The 15,710-nt window shown below is 44.2% G+C and overlaps 1 pseudogene across 1 annotated transcript in view; it reads right to left on the minus strand.

Annotated features, from left to right (window-relative positions):
* The window catches only part of LOC306949110 (dynein axonemal heavy chain 7-like), a 96,369-nt pseudogene extending 81,329 nt beyond the window's left edge, over window positions 1–15,040 (minus strand). The window contains exons 1-5 of the transcript in view: window positions 14,967–15,040; window positions 8,557–8,672; window positions 8,339–8,452; window positions 7,912–8,044; window positions 7,586–7,655 (exon numbers count right to left, since the gene is read on the minus strand). The product of the transcript in view is annotated as a dynein axonemal heavy chain 7-like (transcript). The remainder of the gene's footprint in view (window positions 1–7,585; window positions 7,656–7,911; window positions 8,045–8,338; window positions 8,453–8,556; window positions 8,673–14,966) is intronic.
* Window positions 15,041–15,710: the final 670 nt, after the last annotated feature.

The raw sequence follows: 15,710 nt of genomic DNA on the forward strand, positions 1-15,710 counted from the left end.
CAGAATAATTGGCCCATCTTAGAGGGAGTTGCAGCTCATATAAAATCGCTCCACAAGCAGATTTGCATGGGGGAGGGCAAGGGAAAAATCGCTCATTTGTGTAGTTCTAGGAGCTGCTCTTAGTGCTGCCATAGAGAACCACAAAGATCAGTACACAGCAGGAACCCAAATCATTCAGTCCTTGCAGGAATTGGTTACATATGTGCTGGATCAAGTAGGAGATCTCATGGGACTGTAAAAGAAGAAAATTTCAACAAGCCCTCCTTCAGCAAGCCCACAGAGAATGGTTGTTAAAAGAGAGGGAGATAAACACTCGTTTCCCAGATAGTGACTTTTATTGAAGAGAAAATCTGGAGGATGTGAGAGCCCAAAAAGATGTAGCATAAAAGCTGGTGACCCTCCACTACCCTCTGATACTAAGTGGGCATACATACAAGGAGAGTGAAGGTGGGTACTCTGATGTCAGTATCGAGAAGGTCCCCTGTTCTGTTACTGAGCTAGCTGAAAGGTTTTGGTCACACCCCTAGGTAATCAGAGACAGACTGCGTATGGAAAGTGCAGCTAGCGGGGAGAACAGATCTTGTTGATTGAGAAGGAATCTGAGTTAGTGGACCAGGCCTATTTTTCACCACCGGCAACCACCGTGCCCCGTGGTGCCTTACTCAAAGAGCTGCTTGTTGGGATGATTATTCCCTAAGACAACTGATGTGGACTGATTTGCTACACACTGTCCCTTTTACCCGCCAGGAGCCTCTTAACAAATTTACCTGGAAGGCTCAAGATGACCAGGAGGAAAGGAACAAAATAAACTATCTGGAATTGACCTACCTTGCAGCTGTGGTTTGTTTGGGACCAGGAACCTTTTTTTTGTTTACTTTTCTCATCCAGTTATGCGTTTGCCAACCTCGGTTCTTCCGGAAATGATAAGCTCTGGTTTATTTTTCGTTTTGTTTTCCAAATGCTTACAAATGCCAATTGTGTTGCTGTGCCTCACATGTTGCTGTCCCTCACATTCTCACACTGCTCCATTCTCAGGGATCCCTGCAGTATCATCAGTGTCAGTGTTTCGGACAGGCATTTTCTTCAGGTAAATATTTTTAATAGCTTATGCTCATCTGGTCACATTAACTGGATGGTCACAGTCCCGTGCCAATATTGGGCATACTGGGTATGTGGGACTGAATTCTAATTCTAATAGATGCTTAACCCTTTCAACCACTGTTAAGCATAGAAATGAAATATATTCAGGAAATGAATGGGGCCAGGACGTTAATGGCAGTAGTGGCAATCATGAAGAGATGGAGAACAAAGAATAAAAATGGGGTGTCAGATGCAACAAGTGCATCATGCATTGCAACACCCCTGCAGACTTGGCTATCAGCAGTGGGAACCAATCAGTGGTGCTTTATCTAAGGTATAACCTCAGCAGGAAAGAACTAACATTAAAGAGCACCTGTTAATTGCAGATGCACTTGCCATAACTCAACAGGAAGACTAGCTCTTCATTGTAGAAGGTAAAGGAAACAATTTACCCACTGAAATTTGAAAGGTGATTTGGGAGAATGCAAATGAAGTTGAAAGATAATTTTGATCTTGATGGCATCTAGTTAATTTCACTTAAGATCCTGCCACAAACTGTGCTGCAGCTTTTGTCCGAAGAAGCCTCAATGCTTCCATGTATACCATATACCGAATCACTGTGCTGAGTCTGACTGAAAATGGGGTTATATTCTACCTATTTAAAAAGAGAATGGGCTCAACAAAATGAAAACAAATGGCTAACAGTTCAAGCTGTATGGGAACAAGAAGAATTTAGGTGTGAGAGTCACTGTCACGGCTGAAGACTTACATCCTGAAACTAAGCAAAATATTTACCATTCTTAGAGATATCCCAGTGAGATCCATCCAGTAGCGCTTATCTATATTGAAAAAGGATGTGTGTGTGTGGGAACTTGAAATAACTGCATATTCATAGATAACAATACGGCAGATGCATGTAACCATTCAAAAGTCTGATTGTAATTATACTGAAATGATAGGATGTCTCTTACATTATTAAGTTCCAGTTATGTCATATCAGTTGTTATGATCCAAGTATATGTCAATCAAAGATTTACCTGCTGCAAGTGGAGCGAACCTTGCTTTAGAAAAGAACTGATTGCAGCATGATGACCAGAATCAACTGTTGGAATGAGTCTGAGGTAAACACCTATCCATCTCGTATCATCTCACCTCATCCACATATTATCCACTTCTTTCCAAGGTCTTCTCTACATGTTCTGAACCCCATCTCATCTCATCTCATCCCATCTCATCCACATTATCTTCACTTCATTCCAGGGTCTTCTTTACCTATTCCAAATCCCAGTCCATCTCATCTCATCCACATATTCTCCACTTCTTTCCAGACTTGTCTCTAACTGTTCTAAACCCCATCTCATCTAATCTCATCTCATGCACATATTCTCCGCTTCTTTCCAGGCTCTTCTCTACCTGTTCTGATCCCCATCTTATCTCAATTTCACCTTGACTCAATTTCATCCCGGCTCAATCGCATCTCATCTAATCCTCAAACTCAACTCAATCTCATCCACATATTCCACACTTCTATCCAGGCTCTTCTCCACCTGTTCTGAACCCCATCTCATCCACACATTCTCCAAATATTTTCAGGCTCTTCTCTACCTGTTCTGAAGCCCATCTCTATCTCACCGTGCCTCAATCTCATCCATATATTCTCCACTGCTTTCCAGGATCTTCTCTACCTGCTCTGAACTGCATCTCATCACATCTCACCCACATACACTCCGCTTCTTTCCAGGCTCTTCTCTTCCTGTTCTGAACCCCATCTCATCCACAAAATCTCCACTTCTTTCCAGGATCTTCTCTACGTATTCTGAATCCCCTCTCATCTCATCTCATGCACATATTCTCCGCTTCTTTCCAGGCTCGTCTCTACCTGTTCTGAATCCCATCTCACCTCACTTTCATCTCAATCTCGTCCACATATTCTCTGCTTCTTTCCAGGCTCTTATCTACCTGTTCTGAACCCCATCCCATCTCATCCACATTTTCTCTGCTTATTTCCACTGTCTTCCCATTCTATTCTGATCCCTATCTCATATATCCCCTCCCCCACTCCTTACATTCTCATCAGACACTCATCTCATGCCCTCTCTACACCATCTCCTCTCTTCCCATTTATTTTCCATCTCTTTGCAATTTGTTATCAATCTCTTGCCAACCCTTTCTTACCCATCCGATTCCCATCTCAATCTTCTTTCTTCTTACTTGAATCCTGTGCTGCTGATACTTTGTCTGCTTTTGACTTGAATGACTTAGGAGTGCTGGCTCTCAGAGGCACAAGGAAGACGTTAAGCAGTGCTACTACTGCAAAGAGGGCATTAGCACCTGATCCCTTTAAGCTCAGAGCTGCTTTGGCCCGGTTTGGGCTTTGCCCAGGCAAGGGAAGTCTAGTCCGCGCAGCTGCCAGAGCAGCCTAGGGTGCTGCATCAGCACATAGGCATCCTCTTTCCTGACTCACCACCCTCACTTTCCCAAATAAATGGTAAAAATAGGCCAATAGCCACTTGTAGCTGCCCATTGCCAAGGTTCTGTTTTGTGAACTTCCCTAGAGCCAGCCCCAGCCCTTAGATGGGCCCATTTGTGAGCACAAGGAGGCTTTGGCCTGCATCTGGTCGTTCCATGCATCTTGCTTCCCTCCCTTTACTCCTCCAGTCCTGCGCTCAAACTTCGTGTGAGCATTCTCTCTAACTGTATCTATGTCTGTGCTGAAGCCTGCTAATCAATGTCACCTTTAATTTTTCTTACATTGTTATCCTCTTTAATGGAGCTTGCTGCTATAATGCAGACCAAATCTGCTTTGGTTTAAGCTAGAGGTTGTTATTATTTTTTTTCTTTCACATCAGAGATTAATATTGTTTTATGACTGTTGGCACTAACCTCTTTTTCCATAGCAACGCTCGAGAGAACATAAACTATGAGTCATTATTTCTCTCTGGAGGACTTTTTTCTAATTATTATCATTCCGTGGTTCCCAACATATATATTTCTCTAGTGCTTCACCTTTTACTTCCCTTCTTTTGAACAAATAGGCAGAAAGAGGAGACTTCCACTGAACACCACTCCAGTATACAGCTCAAAGTCAGCCTGATTCAGAAATAACTCCCATTGTTCTCCCTTCTTTAGGCAAAAACCCTGTACAGCGTAAAGACACAGTTCCTTAGGATAGCTCATAAGATAACTGTACTAGATCATCACCACAGGTTCTGAGACTTCTTTATTTAATGCGTGTTTTGTTTTTGAAGCTGTCTCCCATACCTCCCTTGCAACACAGTCTGCCGCCTGCTGGTGCAAAGCTCTCAAAAAATTGGAGTCTGTTGCAGAATTAAGAATGAAGACATGCAAACTAAGGCCACCTACCTGCAGTCAACAGTCATGATGAGAAGCTTGTGCATTTAGTGCTCTGAAATGCTAAACAGCTAAGCCCAGCCCAGGTGTGCTGCAGCAGCAGCAGGGATACCTGGATCTGCCTTGCCTGGACAGTGTGCAGCTGTACATTCAGGCTTGTGCCAGCTGAGAGCCTTGATGTTGTGCTTGCATTTCACACCCACCAGAATGCAAACCATACATCATCCTGTAGCAGTTCCTGTACACAAAGAAGGACCAACCTGCAAAGCAGAGTGAGCTGCAGAACATAAACTGGAACAACAGAACAACGGAGGTGGATGGGAATCTCTGCAGATGGCCTGGTCCGACGCCTCAGCTCAGGTTTCTTAGGGCTGTGCACGTGGGGGTTCTGAATGTCTTGGAAGATCGGGACCTGCTGCCTCTCTGGTCAGCTCATCTGTTGCATAGAGGTCAGGTGGCATCAGCCGTGCTAAATAACGAAAATGTGCAACAAACGTGAGGTAAGAATGCAAAGAATGCCAATGCTGCAGACTGTGTACGCACGCCTTTTTTAGGCCAAGTACAGGGAACAGTCTGCCTACAGAAATGCAATGCTCACTACAAGCGCACGTGTCTTGCTCCTCAGCTCCTCAGCTTCCTGTGTTCTATGCTACTCATTTTGAGTGAGCTTTGGCATCTCCTCAGTGCAGTACCAACCATGATTATACATACCCTTACATTACTTGTTCCTTCTGACATGCCTGCAGGCAAATGAGCCCTGTGAGAGTGACAGCATGAGCTGCATTAACCAGCTGCCTCATCCCTGAGTCATTACAGCTCGACGAAGCACCAAGAGAGACGCAGAAAAGGGAACGGTGGAAACATGTGGCTAGCAGCCAACCAATTATGAATGCACACAAACTGTCTATATTTGCAGAGTCAATTGTCATTTCCACAATATCACAGGGAAAGCTATAAGCAATTCGTGACTTCGAAATAACCCTCATTTTCTTACCATGTTTAACATTCTTCTGTTGATGACTTGTGAAGATTGAAAGTCAGCGAGCAGGTTATGACTGAAGACAGTATGAGGTGACAAGCTGTTTGAGACCTGTGTAAACAAGTCCTACATAAATTTGAGAAGAAGAGATTTTCTGTTTGCGTGTCTCGATGTAAGTTCTTTGGAAGAACGATTACGTCCTCTGCAAGCTCCTGCACTCCTCTACAAACAAAAGTGAAGCCTACGATACACAATGCGTGCATTTATGCGTTAGGGTCAGCAGCGACCTCAAACAAGACCATGCTATGCACTATCTCTAAAACACCTCATATAACATAAATGTAATGTATATATATGACATCTAGTTCCAAATAAAGCAAAATTTTTACAGATTTTTGGAATTATTTTAAATTCTTTCACAAAAAAGGAAAAGAATTTACAGAATCCTATAAACCCATCAGATTTTCTTAACCAGCTCCCAGTACGTCTTAACAGTAAGGTACCCACCACTCAGTTGAAAACACAGAGAGGAACTAAGAATGGTAGAAGTGCATGACAGGAGAAAACGAGTAGGAAAATACAGATGAGAAACGGAAGAGTGGGCTGTGGGTGGGGGAAGGCGCGTACGAGAGAAGCCATCTGCAGGAAGGGTGGGAGCTGGGAGGAAGGGGCCTTGAAGAACCAGCAGAATTTTTCTGTGCTCCAAATGGGTTTGGAAAGCAAACCCAGCTTTCCTCCCTCCCGTTCCTGGTTCTCATCCCCTTGCTTTGCCAAGAGTTCTGCTATATTAAGATACGAGCAATCATGTTGGCTGAGATGCTCCTTCATGTTTGGCCTTCATCAGGAATTGCTCCATTCTCACGCAGCTGCTGAGAAGCAGCACGTGCCACCTGGCTTTCCCTTCCTTACCCATGCTTTTTACTGTTCCTTCTTGTAGCACAGACCTGTGGTTTCACAGGTCACTGTTGTCACACTTTCCTGAGGTTAGAAGCAACTTTCTCCTGCTCCAATCTTATTATTTCCTAGGTTGTTTCCTGGCATACCCTAGCAAAAACAAAAAAGAAAAGAAATCTGGGAAAGTGCTTCTATACGTACTAAGGAATAAAGCTATAGGGATAAACCAAAAAAACTCTGCTTGGAACTTACCTGATTTACTTCTTATAACAGAGAGCGTGACAAAATTGCCCTGATGCATCCCTACTGGAGCAATGTGAAAGAACATTTTGGCTCTATAAATCTTAATCACCGCACTACAGCGCCATGCTCAGTGTCCTCTTTCTTTGTCTTCGTACAACTTTTATTTCACTCCTATTTTAGTTTTTAAAATTATAAATTACTAAATGAGCCCCACCATCTTCCCCCAAGCAGTATTTACACTCAACTACGCAGCTGGCAACGCACTGCAAAAAAAGCATTAGCTGAAATAATTACTTGACAGGAAACGGAGTTTCCTCTTCTCCACCCAACGCATTCCATGAAGTTGCAGCGACTTTGCTTCCTTCCAGCACTTAACAAAGCAAATGGTGAGCCTGACAAGAACCTGCAGACATCAAACTTCCATGGTCATCAGCACCGAGAGCTGTTATTGTTCTCATTTCAATAGCTCAGTCACACCCTTCGTGAGAAGCGGTCCTTCCTTTCCTGACTGCTAGAAAGTTCTTTTACACAGTAATCCTCTTTATGCAATGCAATTGGTGTGTTCAGCTTTGTGTGCTATGTGAATACTACCAGGCGAGGAGAAGGGTGCTATATTTCATGTATATTATAGCTTCTTAACAGATTTAATACAGAAATTGTATTATTGCTATTGTTCCTTCACTACCCTGCTTCACTGCTGTGCCTGCTGCTGCATTCCGAGCTTCTTGCTTGTTTTCTGTCCACAATTTATTACTATTACAACTTTGATATGCATCCTCAAGTGGTTTTTCACCGGGACTCCACTAGCCTATGTTAATCCTCGAAGCCACTTAACTAAGCTTTCTGGGTTTTTTGATTGGTTGGGTTTTTGTTGCTGTTTTTTAGAGGAGAAAAGGAGGTGCTCCCGGCATCCATCAGCAATTAAAATACTTTTCAAAACCATGAAGAACGGAAAAATCCATGTAAAAATTGTTAATAGCTTGACAATTCTTATGTTGCAAAAACTATCACCTAACACTCTCAGCTAATCAGCTTTACCAAAGCTGAATCGTTCCTTGAAATTAATGGGTCTTGCTGTGGATTACGCCACTTCTCAGCATGCACTGGACTAGTAAGAAAACCCAGCAAATTAGAAAGAGATTTTGCAGGAAATCTGCAATAACTTGTAAAGAGCTGCTCCTCATTAAAGAGGAAACAAAACAAGACAGAAAATAATGAGTTTTCATAGGCGTTCACTACCTTCCTCACCCCATACCGCACAAATGCTTAAACACCTACTGTATCTCCTGATACACGATGAATCCTTGACTCCCCGCAGATGACTTAGATCTTTTCAAACCTGTGTGGATGGGTTTTTTTAGTACCTCAGTATTCTCCCAGTGTAGAGGATAAACGCTAGTGTTTGCCTCTGAGATGTACCACCTGGAGGCAGTAATGCTGTCAGAGCTTGGCTTGCCAGCTTCCCTTCCCGGCACTTAGCCTTCTGCGGCTTGGAGCCTGAAGTAAAACAATGAAAGAAGTTGTATTACTCATGCAGGCCATATATACCACCAGCTCTGCCACTCATTCAGAAACTAAATGTATTTTTCTAGAAAACTTGAGAATAATACCAAACTTTAGCCCATCCCCAAGGAACCATCCTCTTTCATGCCAGGCTTGCTCATGATCTGTTCCCTGCACGATGTGACTCTGAACCGTAACCGCAGCTCTCAGATACTGCCACAATAAAGCGTAAATAGTGGAAACGAGCAGGTTTTTCCCCAGAGGATTGCTTCCAGGCACTTGTCTCACAGCGATAAGCAGGCATCCAGACGGCTACACAGACCATATTGCTCCTAGAATAGTTCATACACTCCCGAATCCCAAAAAAGGTGAAGGAGAAGACTACTTTCTTGGGGTTATCTGCTGCAAAAAGAAAACGCCAAAATCAGGTTAAGACGTGGGCAGCCTGCTGGCATGCTGCTTGCCTTAAGGTAGCAGCACGGGCTGTATATGAGCACTGCCATCACCACACAGCAGAGATGCAGCATTGCTGAAGTGGGCGTCTGGATCCACACAGTACAATGCAGCTTCCAGCTCCAAGATTTTGTCTCCAGCCCCTGAAGACCCTGGCTCAGTCCTCCTGCTACAGACATAAAGGCAAAAATACCAATTATCACAAAGAGGCTCGGTAAAACGAGGTCGTTACAGAGCTCCAAGTTACCAAAGAACAGAAAGTCCTTTTATACTGGGGCAGAGGTATTATCTTACTATTTAGCATTACTACTTTTCTAGCTGCATGTATCAAACGGACCACAGCAAGCAGATAAGAAATGCTGGTAAAATCAAAGCGGAGATTAGTGAGGCAGCAACCATGAGAGCCATTCAGGCAGAGCAAGGAGCTGACACAAGCCAAGTGTACTTTCAAATTTTAAATGTATTAAATCCACCTTAGAAATAACGGGGACATTACAAGGCTGTGAGGACGCTAATTTTCTCTCCTACATAGACTCTATGGCATTGCTCGTGGCCAAGGTTGCTGCAAGGAATCAGCGCAGAGACAAAAAGAAAGTAGCTTTCCACCCTTGCTTAGAGGGGATTTTCATGTATTGGTATTTGTGGGGATGTTTACATCTGCTTTCCAGAAAGCTGTCAAAGCGGTATTAAAAACTGAAACTATTAATAAGGGAGTGCTGTGTCGTTCAGTGACACGCCTGATGCGTACATCTTTCTCTACAGTACAAGCAATCCCTTCAACTGCACAAGCACAACCACAGCAGTTTGCATATCCAGGAATGAATGCATGTCACATGGTGTCAGTGTGAGGAACGCTATACATGACACACAGACAGAACCTGCAGTATTTCCCAGTGCTTTGGAGATAGAAAGCAGTCCTCGTCAGGGATATTACTGTAAACCAGTGACAATGAAGTCATGCAATGTGGATGCTGTCACTTCTAGAGAGACACAAAAAAGGTCTCGAGGTCATTAACTTGCACAGCTCAAAGAAACAAGTAGCTGCCTTTGACAGGACCGTGCAGCAATTAGAGCCCTTTAGAATTAAGTGTACTTTATGTTAGTTAGTTCCTCTTCCCTAAAGACTTTATTTCCCTTTAATAAACTATTGCTTATTAAAGAAATTGATTCATGTTTGCAAGAAAGGAAAATTAACTTCCTACACACCAGGTAGCTCAGTGGGAGCTCCAACAGCATCTGATCAGCAATCCTCAGCCGGAGCTGCTAGTCAAACTCTGACAGAGGTTTATCACATCTGTAACACGAGAACACCGCCCACAGCCACCACCGTCCTGTGACACCAGCTGAGATTGGAGAAGCTCCCGACGGGTGGTGGCATTTTGTAGCTGCTCCCTAGCAGGCTGCCCACTGAGCTATTTTATTTTTGGGAGCTTTCTTCTACCTTACACGCACAGAAAAGCACTGAAAGCAGGCTGCAGGGAGAGCGGAGGGATGGCAGACCATGAGACGTGGCACTCTGGGGGTGGTGCTCCCCGAGGCAGGCTGCCCAAGCTCCCGCAGGGATGTTACTCATCTCCTCCACCGACACGCGGGAGGCTTCCATTGATCACACAGTGCTAAGCAGACATCTGGAAGCGCTCAGCACGTCTATCATTTTCACAATCCAAAGAAGCAGAGAAAATCAACTGCAATGTTAATCCTCCCTCAAAACAGAGCCACAGTGGAAACGTGCCCTATATCCCACTGTCAAGATTCCCACTGCTGTCAGGCCTTGATACTGCACAAGCTCCTTTAAGAATAGAAGTCTGGAGCAGTTGAACCTCTTCCATATGCCATATTTGTTTCCAAGCTATGCAAACACATGCATAGTTATATGAACATAGATATTAATACACAGATAGAAACATAGATATAGATAGATATAGATAGATATTAGAACATAGATATTAATACAGTGCTAACCAGAGCCTGGAGGGGTGTAGCCTCTGAGGTTTCAGCGTTCCTCCTGGCTTTTGTCATTACTGGTGGTGACGTAATGCACAATCTCCTCAGAGCGCCGCTGCTCGTAGGAATGACTTAGCGCTGCATACCACGGGTAGCTCAGGCATACACAGCACTAAAAGATTGTGCAACTTCTGATTTTAGCGTCAAAACAGGAATCTCATTGAACAACAACTTCACCAAGTACAATCCCGTAACCTATAACTCTCTGCTTCCAAAATGCATCTGTCTTAATGCTACGCAAACAGCTACTCAAAGTGAAGAGATCTAGTGAACACAACTGCTTCCCCTATGTCAGAAGAGGAGCAGAAACTAAGAGCACGCAAATAAAATTCCCGTGTTGTTTGTGCTTTCCTGCAACACAACGATTCGATGTGCCCAGGTCCGTAACGCGCCTCCCAGCACAGCTCCTTTCTCCTCCACTTTCAAGGCCGGTGTTTTCCCCCTTACTCACAATAAATTGGATAAAAAGGGCTCGAACAAAATTGCCAACCGCACCAACAACTCGGAGGGCCCTTGTTACAGCCCCAGTCACCCATCCCACATCCTGCTCCTGCTCTGCACAGCTGTAGAGCAATTCACACTGCAGTGATGAAATGACTGTAATGCACGTGGGACACAGGAGCCAAGAGAAACACCCAGGGCATTATTAAGAGTCACTAGAAAAATCTTACAATGCTTAAAGCAACGCCTCATTATTCTTACCTGGGCTTCTGATGATGGACAAGATGCCAACACCAGATGCACAGAACTAACCCTGAAACTGCAGGAGAGGGAATCAGGAGCAGGTCCTCAGTACCACTGAAACAACACAAAAAAATTATTATTGTTGCCGGTTCCTCTGCTGCACATCCATTCAACTGAAAATCTGCCCTCTGACAGCACAGAGGTGGCTCAAATGCCACAGCAGATGAGCATTACTCTCCAGCTTAGAGCCTATTATGCCATGTAAGATGAAACCGTCAGAAACCAGCCTTTTCCTTCTACTCCAGACATATGTGGGTGCTTTTAGTTCATAGCTCTGCCTCCTCCCTGCCATGAACAAGTCAGAGGTTTCTGAACATCAACTGAGATAAGGATGTAGTGCTAAATGCCCTGCGTGCCTTGCTGTGTGCTATCACTGAGCACACGCCTGCCCTGTAAAGCAGGGCAAAAGCGGGAAGGGGCGTATGCTCCAGCTGCAGTGAGCAGCTACCTTCCAGTGGAAAGTACATCACCAGAAAGAATGCTACTTATTCATAATGTTAGCCATTAGTGGAGACAAACGTTCTTGGCACATCTCTTGCTGCAGCAGTGGGGGTATCCTACACCCTCAGCAGTTAGCGGCACCGCTTTCCCCCCGTACCCCAACTGCACGCTCAAGCTGAGCAAAAGGCACTGTGCCATTGGAGCTTGACGACCTGAGGAGCAACACAGGTGGTATGTGAGAGGAGAGGAGCAGCCAGCTGCAATGCATCACCATGCTGTGATTCACTACTCATTTATGCGACAAAGCGCAGTCCAAGGACGCACTGAATCCAAGCTTGGCATTTTCCTCTCTAGCTGGGGCTTGCTCCGCAGGACTTACCCTTCCACTATGGCTGTGGATAGTCAAGGTCAGCCATGCAGCAGGCCCGGAGCACAGTGAAAACCAGCAACAGCCCCGCTACGACACCTCAGGGTGGCAGATGTGGGACCTGAGGCAGCAAAGCTGAGCATGCTATGGCACAGCCCCCCAGCGCCTCAGCCCCGTGCCATGAAGTTTTGCCAGAAATGGGCAGTTTCCAGACTGGAATCCACCTGTTTGCCCCTCTCTGTTACTGAGGGCTGCTCTGCGAGCAGGCAACCACTTGTGGCATGGAGGTTTTCTTTAACAGCGGACAGATAACCTGGCCCTCCAAACATTTGCATGCATTTCCATGTAGCTCCAAGGACTTCGCGGTGAAGCCCCATCTTACAAGCTGACCAACGGGAGAGCATGTTCTGGTGTTGTCCTGATCATCTGCATCCCATCGGACTCAGAGCAAACAAAAGGCAAGATGTAAATTCCCCTCTAACCGTTCCTTTCAACTTGGCCTGCCCATCAGATAGGATGTGCTTGTCCCTACCTTAATTGGGTTGATCGTAGGATCAGACAAACATCCGTGAGTACCCACGGCTGTGTCGTATGCCTCTTCTCATTGAAAAGAAATCAAAGAAGCAATGGTGCAAATTCTGCCTTTAGCTTTTTTTTTTTTTGACAGTCTTGAAGACATAATTGTAAAAAAGGGAAACGTGACCTAGAGCACAGAAGCTCAATGCTCCGTCCTCAGAGAGCGTTATCAGTGGTTCGCTGTCAAACTGAAAAGCTATTTTCCAGGATGATCTGTCTTAGATGACTTGAACACTTTCATAAATAATTTGGAGGATGGAAAAGAACACGCTTACTAATTCTGCAGATGACAAAAGCATTAAGGGAGTTTGAAGACAGAGCTAAAACGAACACAATTTTGACAAATCGGCAGAACGAACAGTCTTAAAAACGTAATCCAGTTCGTACTCTAGTGAAGAAAAATGTAATGCCCTATGATTAGCCACAATAGACCCCATATGAAACAGGGAAGGCGTAAACCATAAAACACAGTAGGTATAGGAAATCTTCACAGATCGACAGTAACAACAAATCCCAAATTCCTTGGATCTCCTCTGAAGCACTGCATTTACAAAGCTGCGGGTCAACTGAAGAGAGCCAAGCGTACCTAAGAAAATAAATCTGTCATAACTCTCTCTCAACCTTCCAGAACCAAAAAAGAGAACATCAAAGGGAAGTTTGCTACCTGTCAGACATAAGGACACTTCAAAACTAGGAAAGAATAATCTAGATATTATCTCTCTGAACAAAGGGGAAAGAATATTGAGATTATATGCCAGCAGAGAGAATCACAACAATTGGAGGGGATGATTTTCAACAGCAGCCAGCACTAGGCACTAGCAAGATTGTTTGGGGTGGCAGGAGAGCCTCCATCACCAGACGCTGCTAAGAGGATGGGCAAATCACTGCCAGGGATTACATACATCTGGCTGGAGAAGGTGGTGGGACTTGATCCGCTGAAGAACTTTTGTACCATCAAGTGTTTGGTTAAATTCTCTGGAAATGAAAACCAACCTAGCCTGTCCCAGAGCTGTTAACATTTGCTACACTCAGCGTACACAAGCAAATAAGTTCTGAGAGGTTGACCAGTTGTGAAGGCAGCACTGCTTAAAAATACCTACCGTCCTTCCAGGGCTATAAGCAAGCTCTGCATCAGAAAATTGAAAACAGTTTTAAGTCTCTGACTGGCCATGGGAAATACGAAATGATACACTCTGACTTGAAGGGCTCGTGTGAATCCAGTCAAAACTTCCTGAAGTGGATGTCTCAGATCAGCTCATTAAGTCCCTATGCGACAGCCTAAATCAGTGGCCTCGTTTTCAAACGCACACTGAGCACTCCGCAGCTCCTGTAGAGTTGAAGAGGAGCTGGTGATTGCTTGTCACATCTGAGAACTCAGGACACTTCAGCTCTGAAATGTGAACCTGAAAGCAATTTTCTGTTTGGTTTTTCACACTCCTAATCCCAGTGTTTTGTGCATACTTCCCTGGGTTTTTTTCTTTTCTAGGCCATTATTTCATTTGTAATGTAAAAATAAGTATTTCTCATTAAAGCGATTCCAAAGCTCCAACTTTGGAAATCTTCAACTTTAGGCTGAAAGCTACAGAACAGCAAAAATTTTACCATATCAAACACATTTTGCACTCCCACATCCCCTCCTGCATTAAGAATTACATTCTGACTTGCATAATAATCACGTTTGGGCCCCAGTCCTGCTTTTTCCTGCATTAGCCTTTAGTTTATTGCATTTATCGTCACCAAAAGTGGTGGCTTTTATTTATTTTAAAAAGAGTTACAGCTCACGTGCCTCAAGCTTTGTTTTCCTTTACTCTTTCCTTTTTTCTGTTTACGGGCATTATGAACAGTTAAACCAAATTTACAGAGAATGACAAGCCTATAGAGTCCTATAGGGTCCTTACTTGGCCCAAACTGCTTATATCTCAGCTAAGTACTAGTGAATTACTCATCCATTTAAAGATTTTTAAAGATTTTAAAGTATTTAAAGATTTATTTTTAAGTATTTAAAGATCTGTTTCTTCATCAAGTTTTACGAATTCACAGTTCTCTCGTTTCCTCACCTAAATAACAAAAAGTGTCAGTAATATCCTTGCACCCAAGTGCAGAACGTGAACCACTGCCAACGAGTACCTGCTGACACCACTTCTACTGAATACAAAAATGAGCAGCTTCCGCTGCTTCACTACTTGTTTCTTTACCAGTATTAGAATGTGAATTTCCTTAAATTCACATTAGAAATTTGTCCAAAAATCTAAACCTTCTTTCCACTTCCGATTAGAAGAATCACCCTGAAACACAGCACCTGTAGATTTGGAAGCCGTTGCCCACTCTCACCGGACCACATCCGGTTTCTCAGCAGAAAATGAACCCAGCACCCCCAGCTGCCTAAGCAGAGTGACCAGATGCATCACCCCCACAATGGCACGAGGCGGCACGTTTCCATACTCAAGCCACCCTGCGTGCTACTGACACAGCCCACCTCTACCACGTCCAAGAAGGCAAGAACATGCAGAGCCAGCGATCGACGTCCCAGTCTTGTCTCCTCTCGATGTATATAATCAGATTCTCAAAACTGAAAACAGATTAACAATTGAATTGCCATCAATAACAAGCACCTGAAAGGACAGAGGCCTAAAGAGCTGAAGATGTAACAGTTCTGAGGGAGGTTAACAACATTAGTGCTATTCTTGGGTAGAGCTGCATGTATTTTATGAAGTGAATGAATGCTTCAACTCTCAACATGGAAGTACCCATTACTGTGAATTATTTTGCCAGCAGGGCTTAGGGAAAGAAGAACTGGCAGTGGAGCGCTCTCAATAAGAATTTGAGCATATTACACATCAAGGAAATGGATCCTACGCTAATTTTCTCTCTCAGCTATTCCAGTTAGCAAAGTTCAAGATGATAGTGGCAATAGGAAACAACAGTTCAAGGATGAGAAGAGACGTTTGCGCTTACCCTTAGAAGTAATCCTAAACACCAAAGGCAACCATCACAGAGCTGTTTTGAGCAGAGGGCGAAATCTGAGCCAATTCCGGCCTTGGAGGGCACTGATGTACAGGGACAGAGCCGTCTTGA

The sequence above is a fragment of the Tetrao urogallus genome (assembly GCF_951394365.1).
Source record: "Tetrao urogallus genome assembly, chromosome: 8".
In the NCBI taxonomy this organism is placed as follows: domain Eukaryota; kingdom Metazoa; phylum Chordata; class Aves; order Galliformes; family Phasianidae; genus Tetrao; species Tetrao urogallus.